The sequence below is a fragment of the Diabrotica undecimpunctata genome, chromosome 3 (assembly GCF_040954645.1).
Source record: "Diabrotica undecimpunctata isolate CICGRU chromosome 3, icDiaUnde3, whole genome shotgun sequence".
Lineage (NCBI taxonomy): Eukaryota > Metazoa > Arthropoda > Insecta > Coleoptera > Chrysomelidae > Diabrotica > Diabrotica undecimpunctata.
The window spans coordinates 70718661-70743360 of NC_092805.1; positions in this window are offsets into that span (position 1 = coordinate 70718661).

Here is a 24700-nt window from a genome sequence, read left to right on the forward strand (position 1 = left end):
CAGAGGAAAAGAACATATTGGTATAAAGTAGATTTTGATCTTTCAGCTATTTTCTGCCTACTGTAGAAATTTTAAGCAAATCCATGCTTATAGAAAAATTCTGAGTAGGAAACCATCATAGCCTGGACTATTTGCATATAAATTCAGATAAAAATTGTGATGGGAAAAGAAAACCAAGTTTGGTAATAGCGATTTAAAAAACTTTTTTGTTCAGCGTATACTACAGTATTTTATGAGTTTTGTTTTTACTTAAATCACGTTTTTTAAATAATGTATTTTGTAACGTATAAAGTATTTTATTTGCTTGCTTTTTCTATTATTGCTAAATAAAAAACAAATACAGATATACGACATGTATTTTCCAGTATGTAGTATAGTTGTTATTTTACCTTAAGGCACTTTTTTATTTTTTGCACACAGTTTCTACTAATACTTTAACCAAAAAAATGTCATGAAATTAACCCTTAACTTGACGGTGTGTACTCCAGGATACGTTATTTATTAAATTGTACTTCCTCTACATAAACTAAGTTTGCCGCAAGATTTTAAACGTACCCTCTCCCTATAGCATTCGGCTAACCAACAAATTAATTTGAATGCCATACACACAGTTTTGCCACAATCAGAGAGTGTTTTGTGTAGACGTGCTCAAAATGACTTCCAAAAAAAGTGCTAATTTGTGTCATTCGGTAAGTAAATTAATTTTTTATATATTATTAGTTATTGTATGGATTGGTAAACTATAATTATAGTTAATTGGGTCTTCAGCAAATAATTGTATAAAATAATATTCACGATTTGTCTATAAACAAACAGATAGGATCACTTTGAAAAGTAGTATCTCCGAATACACATTGCCAGTTAAGCGACAATTTAGTTAGTATCCTCTAGTATACATTGGCAGGTACTGACGAAAATTGAATAAGTATCTTTTTGGATACATTACCCGGTATACGGACAAATACTAATTGTATCTTATTAGATACTTTGCCCATTAGAGGATTAACAGAAAAGTGATAAAAACATTTGGTATATTATGCTTGTAATGATTTGTTGTATAATTTTGCGATTTATGGTATACAGTCAGTTACAAAAATTTATTTTCCTCGTGGATATTTGATTTATTGTATGTACTCCAAAAGCTTGTGAATCAAATGCAATTATTGTCTATCTTCATATATATATATATATATATATATATATATATATATATATATATATATATATATATATATATATATATATATATATATATATAGAGGGTGGTCCTTAAGTAATTGTACAAAAAGGTAGATTCTACACTTTAAAATATTACGATTTAAGCCAAATTTCTTTAATAAAATGTTGATATTAAGAAAGATACAGAGTGTTAAAGTGGAAATTAAAAATTTTAATTTTCGCTATAATTTTCGTATTTGTGAATATTTATGTATAAAAATTCATAACTACGTACTATTGAATATCAGGAATTATAATTTGATGCACACTTTAATGTAGCTAATGTAATATGTGGCATATATTTTCACTTAACTTATTTACTCTTTAAGTTGCCGGTGTTTGTGATAAAAAATATTAAAGATACATTATTTTAACAAAAAAAAAAGGTATACTTGTTAATAACTTTAAAACTCTGTTAATACTGTTAATAACTTTATACCAAAATTCAGAAGTATTGATGTTTTTGTCTAATTTTCTTTCGTTGCCCGGAGTAATTGCGTTAAATCTGAAATATGTAGTTGATTTGTAAAATTGCGATTATCTCGAAAACTGTTGAGTTTTAAAGATATTAACAAGTATACCTTTTTTTTGTTAAAATAATGTATCTTTAATATGTTTTATCACAAACACCGGTAACTTAAAGAGCAAAAAAGTTAAGTGCAAATGTATGCCACATATGTGGCATATGTGGCGCCCTCTATCAGCTATATTAAAGTCTGCATCAAATTATAATTCTTGATGTTCAATTGTATCCAGTTATGAATTTTTATACATAAATGTTCACAAACATGAAAGTTATATCGAAAATTAAAATTTTAAAGTTCCACTTTAATACCCTGTATCTTTCTTAATATCAACATTTTATTAAAAAAAATTGGCTTAAATCGTAATATTTTAAAGTGTATATATATATATATATATATATATATATATATATATAATATATATATATATAATATGACTCTTTAACTCTTTTTCAAAACACTCTTTTCAAATAAACTCGAAAGCTCAACAAAACTTAAAGAGTTTTATTTAAAGGCCAGTATTGACTACAAGAAACAATATATTCATATTATATTAATAATCACATAGTCACTAAAGCCTTTTCCAAGAATATATATATATATATATATATATATATATATATATATATATATATATATAATCCGAATATGTATATAAAGAAAAATTAATAGAGAAAAAGAAGACCAAAAAATTTTTATAAAATCATGTTATAGTTATATCATATTTAGATATACGGTTTAATTTTGTTGTGTTGTGAAGTTAAGTATATTCTTTTGTGAAGAAAGGAGACTTTTTCAATTTTAGATTTACGGTTTTTGGACTTTTCAAATTAGCATTTTATTTAAGATTAGTTAAGTAAATAAAATGTTATATTGAAATACCAAATCTACCTGCATTTTTCAAGGATTAATATCGGTTACCAGGAAACAAGTCATTAGTAGAAAGTAGAAAGTCTTTGTCTGATATTTTTGTACACATTTTTGGGTGCAGACACGAATTGAGGATCAAAATAAAATTTTATGTAAGGGTTTACCTTTATACCTGAAAAAATCGCACGAATTGAAGACCAAGACTTCTGATAAGGAAATCATTATACTCAGGTATAAAATATTATTAAAAGTACGAATCTCAATAATCGCAATAATCGTAATAATCACAATAACTATTAATTTCACTCATTTGGACCACCTTTCAAGACAGCTCAAAATAAACTAAATCTAAAATAATATTTTAATATTAAACGTTTCCTTACTCATTAAAATCTCGTTCGGTCCGTAATTCTGTGCACTTATTTTGGCTGTTTAGGTAGCGGTCCTCAATTCGAGAACAGCGATTTTTGGAATTGGAATGTGTTGGCATTTTTGGAGAATTGAAAACATATGAATTATGAAATTGGCGTCGTTAATAAAATTTATTTACATATTCGTAATAAAATTCACTAAATATTTTTTCTTTGTTTTAATTAGCTAATTGGATCATAATTAATTTAATTATTGTTTTATCATATTTCAAAATAACAATATCATATTAATATATATATATATATATATATATATATATATATATATTATATATAATATATATACATATACAAATATATATATATATATATATATATATATATATATATATATATATATATAGTTTTAACTATATGTTTTTATACCAAAATACAATTGTGAAGTGTTTTAACTTCTGTATGTTTTTTAATAATAAAAGAGTTATCATGTGTAATAATTAAAATAAACGATGATGGGTATCCAAAAATTTTTTTTCAATTAGAAGCGTTTAATTGCATATTTGATCATAGTTTTTACAAACAACTTTTCATAATAAGCATTTTCGATATTGAGACAAATAAAGGTACTTACTTCACCCTTAAGCAAAATCCATATTTTTTGACATACCTCGTATAAAATTAATAAAAGTTAATATGATGGTTGAGTCTTAGGTTTTAGACTTAGACCATACAGAACTTTTTATGATGAATAGCATATTTTTTAGTAAAATTAATGTTAAATTTTTTTTTCATGTTTTCTTTTAAAAATATAAGATAAAAGGTATAATACAAAAGAGATATGCATTATTTATTTTAAGCGAACCGAATTATTATAATATTGTACAAAGAAATTAAAAATATTTATTGAACAAAATATTGTATTAACAGACGGAAATATCAAAACATGACAAAACACACTTCGCAGTTCGCAAGCATTCATATTGTGTCACCGACGACGAATACGTACGGGTTCTGTGAATCCATAAAATTTATTTTTTGAAGTCGGCAAGTCACATGAAGACTGTTTATATTTTATCTAAGCAACGTAAACAAAAATAATAATAAAATATATAGTTCGATATTAGATTCCAACATTCCCAACTTGTAGACACGCTGTATAATATATATTATACCTATATAAATATTGTATATTTATATAATGTTTTCTTTTTAGATAGTATCATCGAGAACAAAAAAAATGTTCACAATTTTAGAAAATACTACTCTTGAAGACAGTGACGATGAAGGTAGTAGTAGTAATATTTTGATTCCACAAAAATATATTGATTCTGACATAGAGGAGGAATTGGAAGACTTTTCAATTCCAGTTAAGAAGGTAATTGTGGAAAATATTCCAGATTTAAGGGACACTCATAACTATATCAACCTTGTTACCGTTAAAAGTTCTGAAGAGACAATAAATAAATTTGATGTTTTATCTGATCTCCAGTTACATAGTGAAGAACCAAATGCAGTTATCGAAGAAGAAGAAGAAGAAATACAGTCAGGAAACGAAGAAGAAACACGTGCCTCTAAAGAAGTAGCTAATGTAAGTCAAAGCAACGTTCCATTGAACTTAACATATAAACAAAGAAGCCCAGATAGAAGCCAGAAATCTAAGAAGAGTACAGGACCGAAAAAAATAAAAACGTACAACTTTGATTGGTCCGAAGACAGCTTTGATTATCCAGTAGAGTCGCTTTCTGAGAATTTTACAATGCCGGGAAAAATTGCCACTCCGTTGGAATATTTTGGTAAATTTGTGGATAAAGATATTCTAGAAATGTTAACAACAGAAACTAATAGGTACTCTCTACAGTTAAACCAGGAGTCATTAGAAACAAATGTAGATGAAATTAAAGATTTTATAGCCATCGAATTACTTATGGGCATAACACAAATGCCAGCTTATACGGACTACTGGAGTCGAAATTTGAGATATGACAAAATAGCAAATATTATGCAGTTAAAACGGTACCAACAGCTAAGAAGAAATTTACATTTTACTAACAATGAAGAACTAAATAATGACAGATACTTCAAAATTAGGCCGTTTATGGAAATGGTCAGAAAAAATTGTCTAAAAATAGAAGAAGAAAAGAAAATGTCGGTAGATGAGATGATGGTACCATACAAGGGTACAAAAGCCGGTTGTAGAAGGCAATATATGCCAAAAAAGCCTAAGAAATGGGGTTTTAAATTATTCGTCAGATGTGGTGTATCTGGAATAGTATATGATTTTTTACCTTACGGAGGGGATGATACATTCAGAGATAGATATTTCGCTGATGACGAGAAATCTTTTGGTTTGGGTGCTAAGACGGTATTAGCTCTCTGCCAAACAATAAAAACCCCTGAATGTTGCATGGTTTATTTTGATAATTTTTTCTGCTCCCCTAGTTTAGTACACTACTTAAGACACGAAAAAGGAATTTTATCTCTTGGAACATTGAGAGCAGATCGTCTACAAGGTTGTGGTTTTCAAACAGATGCGGAATTAAAAAAAAAAGGAAGAGGATCTTTTCAGCAGAAAGTGGATAACAAAAAAAGAACTTGCATTGTAAAGTGGTTTGATAATAAGGCCGTTCATGTGTGCAGTTCGTATGTAAGTGCTTATCCTATGTCTACCATTAAAAGATTCTCTAAAGAAGCCAAAAAGAAAATTGAAATACCCTGTCCATCAATTATCAAACATTACAATGCACATATGGGTGGCGTAGATTTGGCAGATATGCTAGTTGCGCTTTATCGAACACCTTTTAAAAGCCACAGGTGGTACCTTTCAATTTTTTCCCAAATACTGGATATATGTGTCAACAACGCTTGGCTTTTATATCGCAGAGATAATAATTTACTGGAGGACGAAGAAAATGGTATGGGTCTAAAGGAATTTAGAATATTACTTGTCGATTCCCTTCTATTTAAAAATAGAAAAAGGAGATCCGACGGAATTAATACACCGAAAAAAAAGATTCGTACTCACGTCCAGAATATACCTGAAGAAGATGTTAGAAAAGATCTTTTTGGACACTTTCCAACTTTTACAACTAAAGGACGATGTCGAAACTGTTGCAAAGGACAAACAACTACGAGTTGTTCAAAATGTAGAGCGAGGTTATGTTTAGTGGAATCCCGTAATTGTTTTTATGATTTTCATAACTAAATTTTTTAACTTTTTAACAACTTATAATTATTACTTTTTACTTTTATTTTTTGAGTGTTCTAAGTTTTATTTAAAGTTTTGAATTTAAGCTGTAAAAATAAATGTTTGATCATCTTTTTAGTTTATTGATAATTTTTAAATGTAAATGATTGATATTAAATGATACAATATTATGTTTATGGTTTAAATCCCTACTTTATGGTATCTGTTCATAATAACTGAAGTAAAACACAGTTCCACAAAATGTAATAAAAACATTAAACAAATCTACAATTGTTTTGCTAAAAGTCTTGATAATGCTAAAGACCTTTAGCGAAACAATTGTAGATTTGTTTAATGTTTTTATTATATTTTGTGAAAATTTGATAATTTCCATTTAATCCAATATTATTTAATATATTGGTCCAAACGACAAATAAACATCTTTGCAATGTATCTTTCTAGATACGGAGGTATTTTTCTAATAACCTGGCAATGTATCTATTGGTCATCAGTACTTGTTTTATAGTATTCCTGGCAATGTGTCTTGCGAGATACATTGTAATGTACGGTACGCCTAGCAATGTATCTTATGAGATACAATGTCAATAAAATGCCAAAAAAATTTAAATAGAAACAAAAATGTAATTGACTCTGAAAATGGAGCCCTCTAAAGATAATATTTAGTAAGCAAAAACATTTTTCTTACAGCGGTTATGTGCGCGCCAAGTTAAGGGTTAAGGATCATATTATTGTGAAGTATTATTTAATTGTTGACAATTCTTATTAACGTTATGTGTAATATAGCTTTAATTGGTCATATAATAGAATTAAAAACAGTTTTTTAATCGTTCATCAAGTCAATAACATTTCCTGGAAATTTTGCGATTTTATTAGTATCATTTAAACACATAAAGTACAAAAAATATTATACAGGGATGAGTGTCTTAAGAACTGGCAAAATAACGCAGAAGATAGAAAACATAATACGTTGTGAAATAAAAAGAGATGAAAGTAGTAGAGGTGAGAAATTATCGATATTAACGTATAATTTACTTTACATTACATTAGAATTATCGAAAATTTCCCACCTTTAGACGTTAGCTTATGAACTGGTTGACTTCAGTCATAGTAATACGTATCGCGTAATGTAAGTAAAAACAGTTTAAGTAGGAGTATTTTTTTTATCCAAAATTAAAGTATTGATCAATAATAAACTATGATTTGAGACGTCGCATACACTCTTCTCAATACAGAATTATCAAAGCTTGTTATTCTGTATTCGTCAACACACAATTAATTATCAAATTACTACTAATTAAACTGTTTACTTACATTTGCTTTATTGCCTTCAATCAGTTTTTACTTTACGCGAAAGTTAAAAAATGTAAATATTCGACGTCATACTTGTAATATTATGACTGAAGTCAACTAGCTTATAAGCTAACGTCTAAAAGTGGGAAACTATCGATAGTCCTAATGTAATTTAATGTAAATTAGAGATTTCTTTCGATAATTTCCCACCTCTACTACTTTCATCTCTTTTTATTTCACAACGTGTTATGTTTTCTATCTTTTGCGTTATTTTGCCGGTTCTTAAGGCACTCATCACTGTATATCATTTTATGCATTTTGACACCGTAGGTATTGGTTATTAATTTATTTCTCACTTTTAAAAACATTTTAAACTCAAAGTGCTATTGCCTTTACATTGACATAAAACCAATAATATAAGCAAATAATAATAAAGAATTATAAAACTTAGAATATCTGTCGAGTAACTATCGTATAAAGATTGAGCCCCTAACCTAAACCATAAACGAGAAATACGACAGTGTACAAAATACCAACGTTATGGGCACACAAAGAAATACTGCTAGCGTAGACCGAGATGCGTTAAATGCACAGGACACCATTTAACTGGGGTATGTTTATATAAAGAAAGGATGAGGGTAACCATCCCGCAAATTGCCATGGTTGCTCTGTCTACCTAGAATTGCAGAAAAAACATTATCCGACTCTTAGACCAAAACAAAGCTGTTCTACACCTCATATAAATTATGGACACTTACAATATTCGGTATTAATTATGCCCAACAACAAGAAATCAGCCACAAGAAATATTAAATAATGCAGGAAGCACATCAAGAGTTCAAAATACGAATGATATAGATAAACTTGAAACATATAACAGATGGGAACAATATTCTTCCTACCACTGTCGTGACCAAATTAACAAAATGATCAAGTTGTTTAAAATAGCTGTATGGAATGCCAACTTGCTAGTAAAACATGCAACAGAAGTAAAAGCCTTTATTATCAACATATCGAACCCATTTTACACATCGAAGCTATTTGAAACATTCGAACTTCACAAGTTACTACACAAATCATCCAGATGGCACGGCACACGGAGGAACCGCAATTATTATTAGGTCATCAATCAAGCATCACGAACTAAACCAATATTCAAAAGATGACATACAAGCAACCAATATGCGCATAGAGGACTGACATGGTCCATAGACAGTTTCTGCAATAGATAGCCCACCAAGGCACTCAATAACTAGCAAACAATATGAGTAGCTGTTTATCCCTCTTGGCAATCGATTTATTTCAGCTAAGGATTATAATGTCAAGCACACATAATGGGGCTCTAGGTTAATAACACCAAAACATAGACAACTATAAAAAATAACAGAAAATAAAAATCTTGCCTTTATAGCAAAAGGTCAACCGACAGAACTAAAATCCCTGATCTTGTTGACTTTCGAATTTACAAGATAATTTCCAAAAATTGCGTGTTGGTACACTCTTGTCTTGAATTGTCCTTTAATACAATTAGCACTGACATAATACAAAAAGAACCAGCGCCAAGTTTAGGCAACAAATACACTAATTGGAATGATTTTTGTAAATATCTGGATAACTTGTTGGATCTTTATATTCCTTTAAAAACCATTGATAAATAGAGAACATGGTAAAACATTTTACAGAATTTATACATAAAAGTGATATGAGACACAACTCAAAACCAAGTCTCAACTAGCATACCTCAAGAACTGCCTGAGATAACTAAATGAAAAATGGCCGAGAAACGGAAAATAACAAAAATCTTGCAAAGAACTCCTAGTCCTGTGGACAAAACCAAATTAAAAAAGATACCCTAGAACTCAAGACCTTACTAAATACTTCAAAACAGATACAGCTTCAGAAGCCACTGACTATGACTTATGGGTAGCTGTAAAAAAATTAAGAAGGCTTTAATTTAGCAACTCTCTTGTACGTATTCAGAGGGTCAATAGGTAAAAAGTAATGAGGACATAGCCAATGTTTTTGCCGAGGACTTAGAAACAGATAACTTTGCAATTGAAGATAAAGTGAAAGCATTTCTTTAAACCTTTTTTAAACTGGAATTACTTATTGAACATTTATGTTGAATTCGAAAAAAGCTGCAGGATACGACTTAATTAGTTTCAAAACTTTTGTACAAGGGACTGATGTATTTGACACAAATATACAATGTTGTTTTAAGGACGGGACATTTTCCACTTTTGTGGAAGGCAGCCCAAATTATACTTATCTCTAAGCCAGGAAAACCTGCTGAGCATCCTACAGTCCCATTAGCCTACTCCCTACTATGGTAAAGTTATTACAAAAATTACTTGTAGAGAAAATAGGACCAATTTTGAATCAATTAATTCCTGACCATTAATTTGGATTTAGAGCGAAACATGCCCCACCGAATAAGTCTATCGAGTTATAAATAAATATATAAATCATTTGAAGATCAAAAATACTGATCTGCTGTCTTTTTAAAAATCGCCAAAGTTTAATACGATAGATTATTATACAAAATCAGAAAAAACTTATTGAACAACATTTTTCTAATCCTGAAATCCTACTTTCATAATAGACATTTTCAAGTAAGGTATAGAGGCAAAACCTCAGGGGCTATGAACTTTGTTAGATCCTCTATGTAATCTACACAGCTGATCTTTCCACTAATAAAAATATAACCATGCAACATATATGCAGACGATACCGCTGTTATGGTATCTCACAAAGATCCTTTCATTGCATGCTCACTTGGATATTATTTCTTCTTTGCTAAAAACCTGGCAAATTAAAGCAAATAAAATTAAATCATTCCATATCACCTACACCATACGAAGAGATGTCTGTCCAACTGTGGCATTAGATAGTCAATTCTTGCAAAAGAAGTAATATGCAAAATAGCTGGGAATCCATCTGGACCGACGATGAACATGAAGAACATGTATATTTGCTAAGAGAACGCAACTCGGCTTAAAACAGTAAATTTTACTGGATGTTAGGTCGTAAATCACAATTAACTGTCACTAACAAATTGTTAATTTACAAAGTTGTCTTACAATTGATATGGAGATACGGAATTCAATTGTGTGTTACAAAATCCAACTTAAATATAGAAATCCTACAAAGATTTCAGTCCAAAGTACTTATGATTATCGTAAACGGTCCATGGTACATAACTAACAGTGTTGCTGCTCGTGATCTTAAAATAAAATCTGTCAAAGAAGAAATATCCTACTTTTCCTAGAACTATGATGAACGCATAAAAAATCACCCCAACGCTTTGCCTCAATCCTTAACGAGACGTTCCGTCCAGCGAAGGTTAAGAAGACATCTTCCCTGTGATCTGCCTGTCAGATTTTTCGAACCTTAGTACTGTTCGATAGTGTTGTGTTGTGTAGTACACGCGCGCAGTGATCAACCCTGCCCCTAGGAACATGTGTATACCAATATAAGAATGGGATCCACATGTCCGAAGATCAAACCGGTCACACTTCGCTAGTCGAAGTGGTACCTATCTGACCCCCAGGCTTTTCCACCACCCCTCCTCATCGTGTGACTTACGTGAGGAGGCTTATGATCTGAAATTTACTTAAGATGCCCTGGGTAATAGGACATCCTCGGTTTTTAGTGAATGTGGTTATGCCACCTAAGTGTAGGGGTAGCCACATCTAGGCTTTTCTCCCTATTTACTTTACTGACTCTATTGATTTTACTCTACTTTACGTCGGGACGTCCCTAAAAAAAAAGAAAAAACGGCATAGAGCCATCAGCCTGAGCTGATGACTCTATGTCCGGAAAAGAGTGTGTGCTCGGTCACTCAGCCGCCGATTTGGCAAAATAAATTTTGTTGTCCTCGCCGGCTGAGCACCCGAGAGGGGTCCGGCCACCAAGCCCATGTATGCCGCACGTGACCTCAGTGCTCGGATTTCGCGAGTACTGAGGTCACAAATTTTTTTTTTTTTGTGGACTTCCTTGTGGCTTCGGGACTATAAAATGCTTGGGCAACAATTCTTTCCTTTTTTCCTTAATCCTATCTGTGTGCGTATATTGGGGTGTGCATTCCCAAGTGTATAATGCTCTCAGACACCGCGGTGTATATTGGACTTATAATTACCTAAAAACCTAAAAACCTAAAAAAGAAAAGCGTACCCTCTCGCCAGAGTTTTTTTGGTGTGTTTTCTGATTGACTGCATTTCTTTGTTCGTTCTTCTTGCAACCATCTCATTCTTTATTTATTCGTTCGGGTTCTCTCTATATCGAGCTATCTGTTGTTTTGGTCTTCTGTGTACCGTCCTTGTGTTTTCATTGTAGTTAGTCAGCTCTCTTAACATTCTGCTTGGGTGGTTTCTTAGTCCGTTGAAAATTTCATATGCTCTCTCATCTAGCGTGCGTAGGATTCTTGTTTGTCCTGAGTCTCTATGTACATATCTTAAGGTTACGTACCTTGGTATCTTAAGGGCATCTCTGACTATTTGATTTTGAGTGGTCTGTATCTTTTTCCTGTTTGTTTTACAGGTGTGTCCCCACGCAGCGGATGCATATGTTAGGACTGGCAGGATAATACTATTCGCAACCCTGATTTTGGTTTTAAATCGTAGTTTACTTTTCCTTCCAATAAGTGTTGAGAGCTGACTTTTCAACGCTTTGGCTTTGCGTATTTGCTGATTGATGTGCTTAGTGAACGTTAGCTTCTTATCTAGATGTACCCCTAGGTATTTAGCCTGGTTGGTCCAGTCTACTGGGGTGTTTTCGATTGTAATTTCGCGATTTGGTACACTTCTTTTGTGACTAAACATTACAGCCTGTGTTTTGTCTGGATTTTGGGCTATTTTCCATTTTATGCACCATCTTTGGAATCTGTTTAGTGCTCTTTGCAGATGATTAGCTGCATGATCCGGGTTTCTCCAGCTAACAGCTATTGCTGTGTCGTCAGCGTAAAGACTCAACAGAGAGCCTGGCTCTTTTGGCGTGTCGGCCGTATAGATGGTGTACAGGTACGGCGACAGCACCGCTCCCTGAGGCACACCCGCCTCCAGGGTCCCGACTTCGGATAGGGTTGCCCCTATTCGAACTCTGAACCTTCTGTTGGCAAGATATGATGCAAGAAGGCATGTCATCGCCTCACTGTAACCAAATTCATTCATTTTATAGATGAGTCCATGGTGCCAGACTCTGACGAAGGCTTTGCTGACGCCCAGAAAAGCTGTAGCTGTGTACATTTTTTCATTAAATCCTTGGTCATGAATTGTGTAAGTCGTAGTACCTGTAATTCACAGGAGTGTTCGCTTCTGAACCCGAATTGAGCCTCTGGTATGGTTCCTAGCATTTTTGATTCTTCATTGAGTCTTTTTAGTATGACTCTTGCTTATACATGATAATAAGCTGATAGGGCTGTAATTTTGCGGAAATGTGCCGTTTTTACCAGGTTTTTCAATCATTATTACGTGTGCCTCTTTCCACCTATCTGGGAAATATCGTAGTTTTAGCATGTTGTGTATTATGTTAGTGATATAAACAATAGCTTTTGTTGGTAGATTTTTCAGCGCCCTATTTGTGATGTTGTCGGGTCCTGGGGCTTTTTTGGCATTTGTCATTTTTATAAGTTCCTTTATTTCTTCGAAAGATGTATGTGTAATACCTATTCTGCCCTTTTTCCTTCTAAGTCTTCTCGCTGTTCTTTCTACCTCTTCTTCAAAGTCTATGTCATCGTCGGGGTCTTCGTTGTTTCTACACGCCCTTTCTACTTCGTCCTTCATGACTTCGGCTTTGTCGATTTCCGTATGGACAATCCCGTTAACTCCGTGTAGGGGAGGTATGGGTTTCTTGTCCTTACGGAGGATTTTAGATAACTTCCAGAAGGCGGATTTGTTAGGATTTAGCTAATCGATATAGGAGTCCCAGCTTTCATTTCTATGATTTTGAAGTTGTTTTTTCACTTCCCTGTCTTGCTCATTTGCAATCCTTTTGTCTTCTACCGTACTTGTGCGGTAGGCTCTTCTTCTTTTCCGGTTTTTATCTTTGATTAGGTTTTGAAGTTCTATACTTATATCCCTGAATCTTCCTTTTTGTCTTGTGATTGTTTCGGTTTTGGAGCTGGCATCGATAGCATTGTTTATTGCTTGTTCTAGTTTTATTACACTGTCTTCTAGTTCTGTAATATTATTAATTGTTGGGATGTTACCGATGTTCTCGCTCACAATTCTTCTGAAGTTTGGCCAACTTGTCTTCTTTCTGTTGTGGGGCTGCAAATAGTTCAATTCTGTTGCGCCCAGGGTCAGGACGATTAGGTTATGTGTCGAATCGCCTTCATTTAGAGAGTGTATCTCGTATTGTTGACCCACGTTGTGTAGGATTGCAATGTCGAGATACGTAGGGAGTTTTCCGTGGAAACATGTCGGTTCTGTTGGTCCGATGACATATGTGTTCGGTCTGTTCTCGAGATGGTTGCAGAGATATCTTCTGTTTCGGTTGGTCGTCCTGTCAAACCCATTGGGAGATCTAGCATTTAGGTCTCCAATAATTATAGTTGGCTCTTCTGAGTTCAGTATTAGGCTCAAATCTTCGTTGAAAATCGGATCATGTGGTCTAACGAAAGCTGACACTATTTTTAGTGTTTCGTTGTTGGCCTTAAGTCGAATAATTGTGGCTTCCATTGTCACCAGTCCGTCTGGTGTTGGGATGTGCTCGTGTTCGAGTCCCTTTTTGACTAATATAGCTGTTACTTCTGATAATGCTTGTAACGATGCTCTGATCGTTTAACAGTTCGAACCGTGGGAGTGTCAATATTTGCGCATCCACTTCTACAATGTGACGGCGTAGTGGGATTCAGAACGGCTATTTAAGGCGTGTGAATAGCGGAATTAGAGAGTCTTGTAGCTAGCGCTCTAGGCTCCCTGACTCGCCGGTGTAGTGAACCTGCGAGTCATATCGGACAGAGAGATTTCCGTATTGAGGATCATACTCTGTCCCTAACCAAGCGGAACCCATCGGTGTTGCGTATTGAGCATTACCGTGGATCTGCACAGAACCAACCGGGACAGAGAGATTTCCGTATTGAGGATCATACTCTGTCCTTAGCCAAGCGGAACCCGTCGGTATTGTGTATTGAACATTGCCATGGGTCTGCACAGCTAAATATTTTGTTTGCGAGTGTATTCGGAGCTTTCGCTGAATTGAAGCGAAAGCGAGTATAAATCTGCGCGCGATCGATTTCCCCCATTTTGTTTCTTATTAGTACTAATTAATTTCTTTTCTTTTATAGACGTTCGCCGGGGACTTCGTTCATCGTGGGATACAGACGGGGACGTAGAATTCGTTGTTTTATTTATTGTATAAGTAGAATTCCTTTTTATTTTTATTTATTGTATATAATAAATTAATAGATTTATTTTTATTTCAAACCTGTGTTTTACTGAGTCTGTCGCCCCGAAAGAGCTACCCATCACATGCTCTCTGATCCGTTCTATAGATATCGTAGCCTGGAAATTTTGTTTTTTTCCTTTCCACTAGTTTGGTTACTTGAAGGGGCTACGATATCGAGCTCTAATCTGTTTATTATTTCATCCAGAAGGTTGATCTTTTTGAATATTCCGCCGGAATTCCAGGACCCAATGCGTAGATCTTCGTTTTGGTTTGCTAACATTTTCGGACGGCTTCTCCAAATGCAGTCATTATTTTTGTTGCTTTGTCCATCATGGACATCATTTCCATCATTTTATTATTATACTCTGTATGGAAGTTTGCGATGAGGGTAGCTGCATTCTGTACCAACACTTCTTGTGGTTTTGCTGGAGATTCTGTGGTGGTTTCAGCGGATTTTTTCGCTGCCTGTGCGTAGCTGACTCCTTTGTTGATTGGAGCGCTGTTTATGGGTCTTCCTACCGGTCTTGTTGGGGCAGGTGTTTTCTTTTTGGGGGCCTTAGAGCATCCTCTATAATTTGCTGTGTGCGCTTTACCACAGTTTGCACATTTGGGGTCGGTTTTCCGGCTTTTCTCACAGTCGTTACTGATGTGGTTTTCTCCGCATTTTACACATCTGGATCCGCAATGGCAAGCCTTTGAGCTGTGATAGAACCCTTGAGAGTTATAACACTGTAGGGTGTCTTTTGTGATTTTGAATTCATCCTCCACATAGATGCGCATGTAGCATATATCAGATATTTTTTTAATTTTTGGAACGTCTTCCTCTTTGAGGGTGACGATGAAATGTGGCAGTACTTTTTTATCAGCTTTTTGGAGATCATATTGATCACCCTTGTTGCTTCTATTCCTTTATTGTATAGTTCGTCTTTAATTGCTACTGTGCTAGTAGTAGCAGATAGCCCTTTTATAATGACTCTTTTTAGTTTATCGCTATCTATGGGATATGCGATGAATTCTACTTTTGGAGTGTGTTCTTCTAGGATGTGTACCATTCCTAGGTAATCTTTTCTGGTTTTTGTGTTAATAACAATCGATCTGCCTGATCGTGCAAACTTATTGGCTGATATTATGCCTTGGTTGGCTGCTCTCTGCAGGATTTTTTGGTGTTCTCCTAGTTTGCGGTGAGTCTTTTGGTACGTCGCTTTCTTTTTCAACTTGGCTATTTTTGCTCAAGTTATTTTGGGCAGTTTTCTTTTTCTGGCTTCTTTCATGAGCCTCTTTCACAGCCTTGTTAAATTTGTTTCCTTTCCGCTGATTTATTATCTGCGTCTGCTTTTCGGCGACGCTTATTTTTGTTTTCACACAACTGTCTGATTTCTTAGTAGTGGTGCCTGTCTTTTTTCCTTTTTTGTTTTGGACTTGTGTCCAACCTGCAGGTTCTTTGGTTGTTATGATTCTTTCCGGCTCTTTAGGCTTGCCTTTGCTACCGGATGGCTTTGCGGGGGAGGTGAACCGATTTCTAGTTCCACTAGCTTTACAACGTCATTATCAAGGGAGGCTTTCCACGGGTCGATTTCCATTATTGACTATTCTTTCTTCTTGGCTGCTGTTAATGCCATTATATGTTGTACAAGTTTTTGTATCTCCTTGTCCTTTTCTTTGTTTTCGTTTCTCAGCTCAGTCATCTGAGCGTCCAAGGTCTTGGATTTGTTTATCCGCCTTTTCCTCGCGGATACGGCTTTCTTCTTTTAGGGATTTGATCTGTTCCGTCAGTACATTGACCGACCTTAAAAGCTCATTGGCCTTTTCCCTTTCCGCCATTTCTCTGGCCTTTTTCTTTACTTCTTCGTCTTCCGGAGAGTCTTCTTTGGGCCTTAGCCTTTTCATTTTCTTGTCAATTTCGGGCTCGGCTTCATTTTTGGAGACGTTGTCCACGGCGGGTTGTGTCTCTACTACAGTTGGGGGCGGGGCTTCGCGCGATTCTGCAGCTGGGCTCGGCTCTTCGTCGATGGCGTCCATCGTATTGACATCGTCATCGGTGTCGATTTCGCTCCTTTTTTCTTCCTCCGACTCGGGCAGATAGGAGTCATCGTCAGAAGATATCACGATTTCTATGTCGTCGATCGCGGGATTAGTCGATTCATTAAATTTATTATATAGCTCGATCGAGCTGCCAACAGAGGGGTTTGATGATTCGGCTAAATCATTCTCTTCTTCTTCTTGTGTTGTCACATGAGTGACAACACTTTCTGGGGGGGGGGGGATATCACTCATATTGCCGTAAGGCAGTGAACAAATAGTTCATAAGATATAAGAAAATTCTACTTAGACGACTCTGTTCTTTTCCACCGACTGACCGCTGTCAGTACGGCTTACTGGGTGCCGTCCTAGGTACCTCGCGGTAGTTCACTCCCTGTATTCACAGTGATCCTCTTCCTGTTTCTCACACCTCAGGAGCAGGGGCCGTTTCTGTCCGACCTTGTCAAATGTCAAGGCCTTACAGTGTCATCCCTGACGACACACTGAGGTGATCCCGAATTCTTCGTAAACGCGAAGCTATTATAGCCTCCGCGAGGAGCCTATAAAAACAGCTCCTCGACGGTTTAACTAGTAACAACCTCGCATCCGCTTTTCGCTAATATGTAGGACAAGTGCCTATGCCACACTCGGTGTCTTACCCAACGGGAGCTGAAAAGCTCCGTTGACAATAGGTCAGTCGCCCCCACCTAAGCACACTTCTCTCTTGAGCACGTCCATACTGTTCGACTGCTCGAGTCGAACTACCACAATTGTTGTGTAGTTTAGTTTCTCCAACCTTATATATCTTAAAGAAAACATTAAAAATATAGTTTTCCTAAATGTTTTGTTACTGTAATTACCATTTGCCTATTGTAAAATTTTACAGATTGCAAGTTAAATAGGATGTTAATTAAAAAAATTCTTACTTTTTAAAAGTGCAAATTCGTATGAAACAAAAATATTATCGTACTATCTCGGTCTGTGTCACGAAATTTTAATTATGGCACCATATAAAAGGTAGCATACTAAAATTTCATTGGTTTAAGGGAATAATGGCCAGCGTAGATCTTTCTAGTTTACATCTTGTCGAAGGGCAGGTACCACTAAAATACACACGCCTTTTCTGTGAATATAATTAATCGTAAAACGTAGAACTTTGATAACAAGTTATATTTACCACATCACCGCAGTACCACCGGACCAACACTAACGGAAAACTCGAATATCAAACATCTTTAAACTGGAAATTATCGGTTAGGAGAAAAAACCCGCTGATTACAACTGATTAGAAGCCGACGACAAATGCAAAGAAAAAGAATAAAAGACTTTAGAGTAGCGATACAATAAAAATAGCAACATGAAATATCAGTGCTCATAATGAAATTGAACTAAAGAAGATGTTAAAAGGAGATTTCACAGTAACAACAAACTAAAATGAAATTACTAAAGCTAACAAATAAAAAAGTATATAGTAGCGAATGCTACACGTGCAAGTATCAATGATGCGGTGACCGATGTGCTTCGGGCGGGACGGAGAATAGGGGCTTCCAGATTCTCTTTGACGCCCGAAAGCTTTTAATACATTGCAGTGTGATCACGTAATGAGCTCTTTGGAAGCAAGGAAGATAGTGGTGGAGAATAGTGTGATAGTGTATGTTATGGCTGGGATCCCGCAGGACTCCGTCATGGGTCCGACGCTGTGGAATCTGGTATATGACGGGGTCTAAAACTGCGAATATGGTGAAGGTGTTACCCCATTTGCATTCACGGACGCCCTCGCTATGCTGATGGCAGCACGGGATAGAGAGGAACTATTGCTTCGGATTACGCATGCGTGTATCCTTGTTAAGGATTTAATGAGCGGGCATGATCTTTCACTCGCGGAGAATAAGACGGAGGCTGTAGTACTCAGAGGCTACAAAAAAAGAAACATTGTTGTATTTAAGTGCGCGCAAGCAAGAGTAATGCCCACAAAGTACGTCAACTATCTGGGAGTTACTCTCCACCAGGAAGGGAGTTGGGAGAAATATTTGAGGGGGGTGACCTGCAGAGCTATTCAGATAAAGGATGTGCTGGGGAGTATAATGCTCAAATCTGGAAGAAGAAGGGTGCTCCACGATATTGTGTAGTTTGTTGTTCTTTACGCTGCCCCAGCCTAAAGTGAGGCGACGATAGGTACGTATAGACAGAACTAGTCTGCTGCGGATAGCATGTGCCTACAAGACCTTGTCAGCTGCCGCTCTCTGGGTGATTACCTGCTGTGTTCCCTTACATGTACTAGCAGGTGAAAGAGTCAGGATTCATAGTCATAGGGGGCTGAACATTGGAGTGTGAGAGGTAAGTGAAATAAGGCTGGCTGAGAGATTATTTTTAATCGGCCAGTGGCAGGACGAGTGGAAGGCAACACGTGATGTGGCGGAATGGACGAAGTCACCAATCCCAAATCTTTGAAGCTGGTTGTACTGTGAGTATGGGCAGCTGGATTATTTTCTGAAGCAAATGCTTACATGTTATGGCTGCTTCCGTTGCTACCTATTCAGGTTTAGGAGGGAATAGTCCAATCAGTGCTTTTACTGTCAATCGCAGTCAATTTTGACCGATAAAAACTACAGAAGTAATGAAACAATAATCTTATTTTTTCCTGCTGTTAAAGCACCTTTTGAGCATATTTAATATCCATTTTGAAAATTAAAATGATGACGACAGATTTTAATTTTTCAAAATAGGTTTTAAATTCTTGATCGCTCTTCTATATCTAAAATAAAATTTCAAGTTTCTATAAGTTTTAGTTTTTGACCTGCATATAATTTTAAAAATTATTTATTTAAAGAAAAATGGATTGCAAAATGATTTTCCAAGAACTATTGAAATTATTTTGTGATTTAATATAATCAAAGATTTTTTCCTTCTCGGAAAATGCAGTCCCTATGTTTGATTTTAGTATGGGAAATAAACTCAAGAAAACCTTTTTTCCTGTTTTTTAGTAGTTTTTTAGCTATAACTTTTAAGGTTTGAAACTAGCATTGTCTTAGCAAAATACAAGGTTAAAGGTGTTTTATTGTTTCATATAGTCAATTGATATGAAAATCAAATATGAATAAACCGCCGAGTGCTACCGTTTAAAGGGGTGCGATTTTAAGAAAGAGGTGAATTTGTTCCTATGCACTAGGGTGCATTTGAATGAATTCTATGTAGTATTCGTACATACACATTTACAGAAAAGTTATTTATAATTAAATTTTTATAATTATTAAATTTTCTATCAAAATGTTACCTTTTAAAGTAAAAAAAAAAAAATTTTTTCAAAAATATAGGAATACACGCGATTTTTTTTTCATATATTTTTTCCACGAGGGTATCGGTTCAAATAAAAAAAAATATCATTTCTCTTCAAAATGTTATTTGTCAGAAGTTTTTAGGACTTACAGTATCCAAGATACGATTTTTCACAATTTGCCATTCACACCATTTTTGGGTCATTTTTTCTATTTTTTTGCAAACATTGTTGTATAATAACTCTATGCAGTTTTAGGTAAATTAGTACATTAAGTTAAAAGAATTCTTCTTCTTCTTCTATTTTTTATGGCTTCACTGCGAGGCGATTCGCCAGCACTATTTGTTGGCGACCGTGATGCAATCTGGTTCTAAACCATATCAGGGCCGCTTACATTTGCGTAAGGTGGTATTTAGTAGTTTTTTCTGAATTTTTTAAATTTGAGGTTAGGTGGTTATAAACACATATTGTAAAAACAAATGGTAATGGAAGGGTTACGTATTACATAATAAACAGGACGCCACAGAGTAAAAACTGAAAGGCAAAAACATTGAATTAAAGTTGAGCATCGTAAATTACAAATTAGTTTTATTATAGTCAAGAAACTGTAAGATTACACTGACTGACTTTTCATTAGGGGATATTAAGATTGTGTCTATTGAGATTGGTGTTTGGAATTTCATCGAAATAAAAATTGAATATAAATCCATGTTAGGAATAACATTAATGGGGCATTCAAAGAAAATGTGGTTTAAATCCTCCACTGCTCCGCATTCACATGCCGGACTGTCTATTATTTTAATTTTAAAAAGATGTTGTTTAGTTAAACAATGACCTGTTCTCATTCTTATTATTGTGGTGATATGTCTTCTGTTTTTAAATGTTAGGGTTGAGAACCATGCCTTAAAAGAGAAAGAGGTTTGGATTCTTGTATATTGGTAGTTTTTCTTCCGCAGTATTGCTCCCCAATTGATTTTAAATTTATCAATGATTTTTTCCTTTATGGTGTTTAGAATATCTTGGGAATCTAATAACATGGCTAAGGGAATATTCAAGTTTGTTCCTATTTTGGCTAGTAAGTCAGCTTCTACATTACCAGCAATATCAGAATGACCTGGAATCCATGAGATTAAAATGTCAAAACCCTTCTTAATTGCTGATGAGATGAGATTTTTTATTTTGAGGGAGAGTGAGTCATCAGAGGCAGAGATTATAGGATTTTTAATTTTAGATATTGCATTAAAGAATCAGAGAAGACAACAGCCTTCTTGACGCCTTTAGATATTAAGATTTTAATTGCTTGGTAAATTGCCACATTTTCGGCTTTTGTTACAGATATCTCACCAGGAAGCCTAGAAGAAAACTTGAAGTTAATGTTGGGAATATTGATTCCAAATCCTATTCTACCCTTATTTTTTGAGACGTCAGTATATACAAAGGAGAAATCACTATTGTATTTTTGGGTGATTATTGAAAATTTTTGTTTGGTTGCTGATTCATTTTTCTTAATATTACAGTTTAAAGTCTGTATTGGGTTGATTAGTGTGTTAAAATCTAATTCATAACAAGGAAAGTTTGGGTGTTTATGTATTTTATTTTGATAAGGCAGAAAATGTTCAAGAGCCATAACAAGGAGAGGTACAAGGTTTGTCTTTTGGAAAATTGGTTTATTTATGATTTTTCTACGTATGTTAAAAAGTGTCACTATTACTGGATGACTATTGATTTTAATAATTTTAGATATAAATTTAGCGGCTAGTATTAGGCTTCTATGTTCTAGGTCAATCTGAGCAGATTCAGCTAAGATTGCCATGCGCTGAGTGGACTTCATGCACCCTAGGCAGATTCTGAGGCCTTCGAAAAATACTTTATTTAGGCTATTGCTGCATTTCTGCGTTATTGGACTGAACAAAAAGGAACCGTAATCCATATGAGACCTAATTAAAGCATTAAAGATCATAATTGGGGTTTTGGGATCTGTACCCCACCAAACTCCACATAATGCTCTCAATATGTTGATGTTTTTCTTTGCTTTAAGTAGAATTTTATCAATGGGAGGGTCCCATTTCAAGTTTTTATGAAAGGTGATGCCCAAGAATTTAACCTGATTTTTAAAGGAATGTTATTGTTATTATCTTCCTATTGATGATATTATGTTAATATCATCAATAGGAAGATTATATGGGAAGATACTGCGAGAAAAGATAGAGCAAGCGATAAAAAGCAAAATCGGGGAGGATCAGGCAGGATTCACGGCAGGAAGATCATGCATAGACCACATATACACACTGGAACAACTGTTGGAAAAGAAAAAAGCAAAAAATAGTGATATACACTTGGCATTTGTGGATCTGAGAAAGGCGTATGACTCTGTACCAAGGTCAGAACTATGGGAGGCAATGTACAAATTAGAAATACAGACGGAACTCATAGAAGCTACAAAAGCTCTGTATAAAGAAAATAAAGTGTCCATTAAAATGGGAACAAGAATCATAGGAGACTTCACCACAACAAAAGGGCTCCTGCAGGGTTGTTCCACATCTCCAACCCTATTCAAAATATACTTAGAGAAAGCCTTGACTACATGGAAAAGAAAATGCGAAGGCATGGGAGTACCGGTACGGAACGAATACCTATATACGTTAAGTTTTGCAGACGATCAAGTAGTGATTGCACAAGACCAAGACGACCTCAGCTACATGATGAAGAAACTACAAGAAGAATATACCAAGGCTGGCCTAGATATTAACCTCGCGAAAACAGAGTACCTATCTACAAGTGAAGAAGACATAGAAGATCTACAGATTGATGACAACGTAACAATCAAAGGAAAGGATAAATTCAAATACCTGGGGTTTATAATCACGAAAAAGGCAACAACAGAGGAAGAAATTACACAAAGATTAGGACAAACAAGAACAGCAATCCGACAACTTAACTCAGTATGGTGGGATAGACACCTAAATATGAAGACAAAAACGCAGATTTATAAAACATTAGTGCGAAGTATTATGACATATGGGGCCGAAAATTGGATCATAAACAAGAAAAACAGCAGTAAGATAATAGCAACAGAGATGGAATGCCTGCGAAGATGCTGCAGAGTAACAAGAATGGATAGGAGAAGTAATGACGAAATAAAGCAAAGAACATCAATAGAAACAGACATACTAACATATATAGAACAAAAAAGACTAAAGTGGTATGGACATGTAAGAAGAGATCGTGGAGGAGAAGACACTCGTGGCTCCAAAACTTGCGGCAATGGTTCGGATTGTCATCTGCTGAACTATTCAGATCTGCCGCAAACAAAGTCAGAATAGCCATGTTGATTGCCAACGTTCGGAACAGACAAGGCACATGAAGAAGAAGAAGAAGAAGAGCTAGCGACAGCAGATGGATAAAAAGAATAACCGAATGGAGCCCCATAGGAAGGAGGAAAAGAGGACAACCCCGAAAATCCTGGAGGAACGAAGTAGACGACGCCATGAGTAAGAGAGGACTAAACGATGGAGAATGGAACAACAGAGAGAGATGGAAACGGTTGAGCGAGGGAAGGCAGTGAATACTGTAGAATCCCTAAATATATATATATATATTGTTATTATTAAGAGAGATTAAAGGAAGGTTTGTTTTGCGTTGTCCTTTTGTGAACCACACTGCTTCACATTTATCAATTGAAATAGACAGACCATTGGCTTCTAGCCAATTTTGAATGTTTGTAATTTCTGGGATGATCTTATTTATCATATTATGAATGTTTTGACTGCTAATGTACAAAACTAAATCATTTGCATACCCACATATTTTCACTTCGTTAGAGAATAAGTAGAAAAGGTCATGAATATATATATATGTTAAAAAGAATGGTGCTTAAGGGAGAACCTTGAGGGAGCCCCTTGGAAGTTTGATATGGTCCCAAGAAATTGCCATCATCAGATCTTGAATATAAGAGTCTGTTTTGTAGGATTTTAAGGATAATGTTATTTAGCCATGGGGATGTTTAGATTTTTGAGTTTATTATAAAGGTTGTATATTTCTACATTGTCATAGGCTGATTTAATATCTAGAAAAATGGCTAATACCGTTTGAGAAGATTCAAAGGCTTCTAAAATTATAGAATATAAAAAAGTTATCTTATGTCCCTCTACCTTTCTTGAAACCTGATTGATTAATTTTAAATATTGAATTGTGTTCCATAAACCAATCCAGACGATTTTTTATTATGATTTCGAGAGTTTTAAGTACACAGGATGATAGGACTATTGGTCTGAAACTTTCAGACAAAATAGGATTTTTTTGAGGCTTTATGATGTTAATTATATTAAATTGTTTCCATTCCAACGGAACAGGACCCCCATTGAAACAATTGTTGTAAATTCTTAACAGTGTGTCCTTGGCTGCAAGTGGGAGGTTTCTTAGCATTAAAAAGGATATGTCATCGATACCTGGCGCGGAATCTTTTTTATTATTTAACGCCTAATTATATTCATGAATTGAAAAAAGAGCAACTTCTTGGTTATCATATGACATATTAAAATTA